This window comes from Oryzias melastigma, linkage group LG1 (assembly GCF_002922805.2).
Source record: "Oryzias melastigma strain HK-1 linkage group LG1, ASM292280v2, whole genome shotgun sequence".
NCBI classification, from domain to species: domain Eukaryota; kingdom Metazoa; phylum Chordata; class Actinopteri; order Beloniformes; family Adrianichthyidae; genus Oryzias; species Oryzias melastigma.
The window spans coordinates 5,038,539-5,047,082 of NC_050512.1; the positions used below are offsets into that span (position 1 = coordinate 5,038,539).

At 36.0% G+C, this 8,544-nt stretch overlaps 1 long non-coding RNA gene across 1 annotated transcript; it reads right to left on the bottom strand.

Moving 5' to 3' along the window:
• Window positions 1-3,000: 3,000 nt before the first annotated feature.
• On the bottom strand, window positions 3,001-8,276 carry LOC118598535. Its single transcript, XR_004947601.1, has 3 exons — window positions 8,126-8,276; window positions 7,424-7,503; window positions 3,001-3,871 (listed from the first exon to the last, which is right to left on the bottom strand). It is a non-coding gene; the product is annotated as an uncharacterized LOC118598535 (long non-coding RNA).
• Window positions 8,277-8,544: the final 268 nt, after the last annotated feature.

Sequence of the window (8,544 nt, forward strand, 5' to 3'; positions counted from 1 at the left end):
CCCTTCAGTAACCGGGATAGGCTCCGGCACCCCCGCGACCCCGAACGGGACGAAGCGGTCAAGAAAATGGATGGATGGATGGATATCTTATGGCAGCGTGCTGTATAACCATCACAGCTCCTTCAACATTTATGAACTAATGAGAATAAAACCTCAGTGTTCCAGCAGACATATGAGTCATGACACGTGTTAAAGGTTACCTCTAAATAAAGGTATAGTGAAGGTTGAAAAGAAATGAAAGGTTAAAAAATAGACAGTGATCTAAATTACAACATTTACTGCAGTTTTGGTCATCGACCAAAAAAACAAGTTTTGGTTGTCAACGTTGTTTTACCAGCTAGCACTGGAAATCATGGATGTCTAGCTGTGTATGGAGCTAAATCGGGGCCGATATTATTTGAAACGAAAATAAAATGTTTTGAAAAAAATATTAATGTTTGGCCGAAAAAAAAAATAGGTTTCAAAACTCAAAATTTCAATTTCAAAACTTTTTTTCATTTTCAAATTTTTTTCGGACAAACATTAATATTTTCTTTTAGTTTCAAATAATATTGGCCCTAATTTAGCTCCATATCTGTGAAGATAGACCTGTTTCTTTATCTGGTTTATCTTCTTCAGACGGCTTTGACCTTTTTCTGTCCATCTTTCTGCAGTTTTGGTAATAAACTTCCAACCAAAGGTGTAGACTAAACCAATTCTAAACATGGTAACCTCATTGTTTTGAATTCTCCATTTTTATTTGGTCATTTCTTACAAACATTAACAAAAAATGTTTCATTTTATTTAACTGCATTAAACTTTAAGTTAGGAATGTCACAGATTGACTGATTTTTTTAATGAAGTATGAAGTAGATTCCAACCCGCTCTCCTCTCCCATCTGTCAACTTAATTTGGTAGAGATCCACAGGTAAACTAATTCCCTCTGTCTAATTCTAATTAATTTCCTTTTTCCTTTACACACCTTTACTGCATTTTAGTCAGAGAGTACTGTAAACATCGTCAGCTTTGAAGTAGAAATATTAACTTTGGTGCATAACTCCAGACATTGACTAGTATATTATTATTCTACTAGTTCTATACTATCGCCTTACACAGATTTGTGTACTTCTACTGTATAGTTTTCAAATTACTAGTACTAACACATTTGCATTTTAGTCAAGGGTATTGTAAAATTACTTCAATATTGAAGTTGAATAAAGTGTTTTTCTGTCTAAATCCAGAGTTCAAGTACTAGTATATGGAAAACTATACAGTAAAAGTACACAAGTCTGAGTGAGGTGATAGTGGATGACCTGTAGAACAAGGATATAGTATTCAAGGTCTGGAATTATGCTTCAGAGTTCATTTATTTACATTCAAAGTTGACAACTTATACCGTATTATTGGTCCAAAATAATATGTTTAAATACTAATATTTCAAAAACTACACAGTAAAAGTACACACGGCAGTGTGACTGTAAAATTATGCTACAATTGATTTTATTTACATTAAAAGTTTATATCTAACTCATATCATGTAGAAAAATGCATTTTTTAATGGATTTTTTTTAAGGAGATAATACATGACCTTCAAACTGGAGATTTACTAGTTCTGCACTGGATTTGGTCTCTAAATGAAAATAATTTAACCTGATTTTTTTTCTAAATTATACTATAAGTACACTAAAAAATACCTTAATTAACTATAAATGAATAAAAAGCCACAGAGTAAAAGAACAAAGGTCTTTGAGAGTAGAGAGTAAATAATCTTCAGAACAAGGAATTCTGCATTAAATTCATGTAACTTAACCTTAAATGTGTTCAATGATTCTCTATGTGCAGCAGAAATACCATATTAAACAAATAAATAAAAAGCTTTGCAGTCAAAGTTCACATATTTTTGTGAGGAGAAAGTACAGGATCAGTCCAACAAGGATTTGTTAGTTTTCCTGGAATTCTGCACCAAAGTCTCCTTAAAGCTGAAAGTTGAGAACTGGAACTGTGTCTTCATGAAATGACAGATTTAAGAACTGATAGATTAGAACAGAAATGCTGTTAAAGTACACAGAGTTCTGATAGGAACAGTTTTTCTTTGTATTCTAGTAGAATTTAGAACAGATCAGACGTTTTCATGTGGAAACAGAAAGAGCTCCATCAGTTTCAGGCTCTGCCGTAAACCATGGAATACTGTTGCACAACAGTTTTAGAGCGCGGCCTGTTTAACGACGGCTGAGCGAACAGCGGCTCACTGGACCGCAGACANGCGTCTTCCACGTCCATCTTGAAAACTAGACTCAAGACTCATTTTATAGTCGAGCTTTGACATAGTTTTGACATGTCCACGTTTTCATTGGATTTGATACATTTGACCAAATCCAATCAAATCTGAAGAAGAAGAAATGTTGTGCAGATGAAGAAGAAGTGTCCTACCTATGTGGTGGAGCTGAAGCTGTGGTTTCCAGCAGATATCCAGCAGTCTGCGCTGACGACAGAGCTCCTGCTCGTACTGGACGATGGTTCCTTCACAGAGTCTGCAGATTTCTTCAGCAGCAGCAGCTAGTCGCTCGCTGATCAACTCTCTCAGAGACTGAAGGGAAGACATGGTTCCTGCAGCTGCAGAAGATCTTCAGCTCCAACAAACACCAAAATCCTCTGAACAGCAGCAGCTCCGATCATCTGCTAGTCTCACAATCACAGCCACGTTGTCTTTACGTTCAACACGCATTCACTCATTTACGACACTTTAGCTAAAGAGGATTGTTCGGAACCGAACCACGTATCGCTACATCTCTGTAGAAACCTCACGAACGTCCCAACGAAACACCGCCGTCCTCTCAGCACAAGCTAACGCTGCTAGCATGCTAGCTAGCACCTCGAGCTGTTTACTTCCGGGTCACGTGAATAAACTTTATTTAAAAAGAAACGTGACAACAGCTTCACTGAATTCTGATCAGAATGCTTCATTTTTTCCAAAATTTTTTTAATTCATGGAATGATGAATACAATCTGAATTAAATACATTTTTATTGAGCATTGAATATAATACAATACAAACATCAAATTAGAACTCATACAAGCTCATATATCACAGCTTATGCAAGTAAACATTAAATGGCAAAAGAGAAAAAAGGGAAAATACAGAACAGTAAGTAAACTAGAGACATACAAATAAATAAAAAAGAGAGAAAAAATGCAAGAGTTAGTGTTTTGATTTATTCATGGAGTTCTATTTTAAGAGCCAAGAGTTCAGGCTTTTTGTTCATTACTTTACTTTTATGAATGTGAAACTTGGCCATAAATAAAAACATGTTACTAAAAAAGAAAACATTGTGATCTTTGGATCTAAATTGGTAGAAACCAAAAATAACATCTCTGTAATACAGTTGAAAACCATTGAAAATTGAGTCAGTGATGAATTTGTGGATGTCCTTCCAAAACTTAGACGTAAATTCACATGACCAAAACAAATGAGAAGTGGTTTCAGGTTCCTTCTGACAAAAGGTACAGCTTGTATTTAAATCATGTTTAAATTTAGACAAATAAGCACAAACTGCCAAGAGTAGACTGTATAACATCAGGGGGCTTGAGAGACGAGGAAGGAGCGCTGTGTATACCCTTGAATAGCAGGCAGAGTCCAGAAGGAATGACATCAAACACCACAAAGAATTATTTAGGAGTTATTGGAATAGCATATCTATCAAGAAATTCAGAATAATTATATATATAACAGACCGGGTTCTTGAAATAACTGACTCACCAAAATAATCCCATTATTAAACCACTTATCCATAAACAAAGTCTTGTTTTTATAAAGAATATTACAGTTATTCCAGATGAAACAACCCTGCGGAGAAAAGTTGTGCTTGAAAATCAAAGCCCATGCCAGAAGAACCTGTTGATGAAAGTTTGATAGTTTCAGCGGGATCTTAGGAATACTGTAACTGCAGAGCAGCAGGAAGTTCAGGACACCCAAGTGCGAGAAAACAAAATGAGGGATAAAATTCCAGATAGATGTGGGATTTTTTAAGTATTTCCTAATCCAGTTTATTTTGAAAGTATTATTAAGGGCACCAAAATCAATAAAGTCTAAGCCACCTTCATCAGAAGAGTTCAAAGTGACAGATTTTCGTAGGTAGTGGGTTTTATTTCTCCATCAAAAGTTATGCAGCATCTTGTTTACTGTTTTCCAGATGGTGTTGTCAACACTCAAAGATTGAGCAGTATAGGTTAAGCCAGAGACTCCCTCCGCCTTAGAAAGCAAAACTCTGCCCTTCAGGGACAGGTCCCTTTGCAGCCACTGATTAAATATCTTTGGGGTTTTATCAGTTATTGAGAGAAATTTAAGGAGGATCTGGATTGCATGTTTTTAGCTATATTAATACCAAGATATGTAACAGAGTCCTTTACTGGGATTCTGTATATGGACGTCACTAAGCAGTCTTTAACAGGAAGGATTTCACATTTATTCAAGTTAAGAGTGAGTCCAGAAGCTTTAGAAAATGATTGAATAGTATTGATCGCTACAGATACTTGAGAGGCATTCTGAAGAAAGAGAGCAGTGTCATCTGCTAGTTGGCTTATAAATATCTCTCTATCAGCCACAACCAGACCTCTAATTGGACTAAGTTTAATTTGTGAGTTAAGAAGTTGAACAGAAAGAAGAAACAAATAGACAGATTTTAGAGCTGTGATGATAAAATCATGTTCCAGAGAGTCAAAGGCTTTATAAAAATCTAAAAACAGAATAAAGCCGTCATCCTGCACAAGTTCTGGGTAGTCTCTAATATCCAGAATGAATCTAATATTGTTTGAAATATGACGATTCTGCATGAAACCAGACTGACTCTCATCAATGACCGCATCTAAAACAAGTTTTATCCTGTTTGCAAACATTAGTGCAAGTATCTTCTAATCACAGTTTAATAAAGAGATTGGTCTCCAATTATCAAGGAGCGAGTGATCCTTTCCAGATTTAGGGATCAGCGTAATGAGCCCCTGACACAGAGTGGGGGGGCACACCCTTGTCAATGCTCTCTTTAAAAGTTTCAAGAAGAAATGGGGCTAAAATGTCAGAGAACTGCTTATAGAACTGGGCGGTCAGGCCGTCTGTCCCAGGAGATTTATTAAGTTTTAGAAGCTTGATGGCATCTGTAACTTCACTTAGAGAGATATCCCATCACAAAACTCTCCATCAGCCTGACTCACCTGAGTAACATCAGTAATTGAACTAAAAAAGTAAAGGCAGCTTGAGGACAATACTTGGAAGAATAAAGTTCACTCTAAAAATCGGAACAATATTTGGCTATAATGTTTTTGTCTTCAGTAACCGTCCCATTAATATTTAGCTGTGAAATTGAATTCTTTTTTGATTGGTGTTTCTCAAGCCTGAAGAAATAAGATGAGTTCTGCTCTCCTTCTTCAAGCCACCTCCTATGAGATCGGACAAACAGCTTTTCTTTTAGAAATGTCATCTAACTTGTTCTGCAACACGACCAAATCAATCTTATCGGTTTGATTGAGAGTTTCAATAGGTTTAGAAGTAAAACATGCAATCCTTTGTATTACTTCTGTTTCATCAGCTCTTCTTTTTCTGGATAAATCTGCACCATATTTTCTGAAGAATTTACCAAGTTCATATTTTAGAAGTTCCCAGTTATTACAAAATGTACACTCAGTTATAGCTTTGTTCCAGTAGAATTTTATCAAGCGGTGAACTTCCGTAATCACTTCTTCATACTCAAGGATGGAGCTGTTCAGTACCGTATTTTTTCACTTTTTGAAAAAATAGTAGTTAAACTTTACATTTTTGACGTGAAATAAGTCAAAATAGCCATCTGTGAATGTAAATAAAGATTTTGCTCTGAGAAATAAGTCAAAAATAAAAGTTTAAATGCCAATTTTTTCAAAAACTATACAGTAAAAGTCCACAAGTCTTTGTGAGGTGATAGAGGGTGACCTGTAGAACAAGCATATACTGTCCAAGGCCTGGAATTATGGACCAATTTATTTTTTGAATGACTTTATTTAACTTCATTATTGAAAACTCTTAAATATTTCTTCTTAAGAAATGACATAATAAATAATTGATTATTAGTACAAATATGGTAAATGGCTCATACTTAATACATAAATATGCACTGATAGAATACGTATCTTTTTGTTATAGAATTTTATTTCTCTTTTTCATTTTACTCCGAGCACATCAGACGTTCTAATGCTCCAACAGAAAGCTCTTCCACCGAGTTTCATGCTCTGCCGTAAACCGTGTAATACGGGCGCATGACTTTTTTGTAGCGCGGCTGTCTTGACCGCGGCTGAGCGAACAGCGGCTCACTTGACGGCAGTCCCGATTCTGAGCTGCAGAACTCGAGCACATTTCCCTTGAGATGAGACCTTCAGTCTCTCAGTCATAACAACCAAGAACCGTAACATGGCCTTAAACTTGTTCCTAAGCTGTGATGTAGCATTGATTTCTGCTCAAATTCTTGATTTATGATCATTTTTTTCCAACTCAGTTTTTATTAGAATCATTTTTTTATGAATACAATCTGCACAAATTGTAATTTTTTTAATTAGAAGATTTTGATTTTTTCTCCATTAACTAATGAAGATGATTTTTACTTATTACTTTTTCTATTTCCATAATCATTCTTTGATTAATACAATCTGCACTAATTGTCTTTTTTAATGAGAATATTTAGATTTTTACTGCATTAGCAAATGAAGATGATTTAATTATTACATTTTGTATTATCATAATTCATGCACAAGGTGTCTTTTTTTTTCAATGAGAATATTAGATTATTGTTTATGTAATATGCAGTAATGATTACTGAATAGTTTACAATCACTATGGTATTAATTTTCTGTACTGATTAATATAAATGATTTGTCGTGGATGCTTTGAAACTTGATCACATTAATGATATTAATGATCCTTAATAGACTGATTTTATTAATATTTGATATTAAGTCCTGAACCGGATATTGATAATTCATGTAGAGAAAATGGTCGAGTCGGGGTGGGATTATATAAGTTCACTTCCTTCCACTCCCTTTCAAGTGATCTACTTGTGATTCATTAAGTGATATGTTATGTATGTATTGTGACCTGATTGCTTGAAATAAACCATTTCATTCATTCATTCATTCATTCATTCATATAAGACGATTGAGATCCTTGCTGTCATATTTGAATGTTTATCAGTGTCTGGAAGTCTGAATCTGTGAATATCTTTCTAACTTTACTGAACTAAATTACGGAGCGTTTGTGTTACGTTGTCACAGACGAGAGCGGAGAAGTGCAGCACTAAAGTTGTTGGTTCGTTTCTAAAACCTCCATTTGACCCATAATATGTTGGGCTGCAAGTTATATAACCATCAAAATGATTCCTGTTAAATCAAGATTAAAAAAGTATCATAGCCATGCAGGAAATGAGCTCACCTGCACGGAGCACAGCTGTCCGGACTCCTCGTCTGTCCTCCCTCCAGATTATTTTCAGACAATGGGTGTAGTGGGCTTTCCTACTTTGGAGAAGATTAGTAGTGAGTAATGTCCAAATATCTGTGGGAACATTTATCTCAGAAATATGGCACATAAACCCCAATAATGGCTCGTCTCCCGCCAGCTTTTGCCCACATTTCTGTGGTCTTCTTTCTCTGGCCTTTTTTAAAGCGCCCCGTACTTCATTTGTCAATCGTTACTGAAGATTCTTTTCCACATGCTGCAACCGCTGGTCTCCTAGCTGTCCTGAGTCTCAGCCAATCACATCCCTCGAGCGTCTGCTGTTTGGATTGGTCTATAATTGTGTTGTCCTCAAAATTGCTAATAAATAAATAAAAAAATAATAATCTTAATCTGTTAATCTCAGGCCCACCCTTCTGATGCTTAGAAGCAACGTCACCTGTGTTTGTAGTTTCAGAAAAAAAGCTAAACCCCCCCCCACACTCTAGTCTCCTCATTCCTCTCTCAGACTTGCAGTGAGCTTTAGCTGCTGGTTTTTGGAAGAACTCTTCTTTTTAAACAGAAGAACCAGTTCAGTCTGAGTTCTTCCTCTGCTGCTCTTCTTCCTCACAGATGAGATCACACAGAAACATCACTGCCTTCATCATGAAGGAGAAGACGACAGAAAACACAAAGACTCACCATGAAGAAGAAGAAAGTTGGAGCCTCGTCTCTTCCTGCTCTAACATGGAGAAAAACACTAAACTTCCTCGTTTCCTGGTTCAAGGACACCTGAACAGAGCTCCGCCCCCTGCATGTATGGATGTGTTTGTTAGCTCCTCCCAGTAATCAGACCCTGAGAGAGTCTCTGCTATACAGGAACTGTCATGACTGTGTGTGTGTGTTTTTTTTATTAATAAAGTTAGAAAACTTGTGAAAAACCGAAGGTAGAAAATTAACAGAAGAATGAATACAATCACAGATAAAGTAAATACTTAAGTTCTTCATCAAACTGCAGCTGAACTCTCACCATGTCACACATCTGCTGTCTGGTTCATCAAACCTCCTTTCATGTTGTGTGCATACGTGAGTGTGTGTCTGTAAATGTTGTGCGTTTCTCT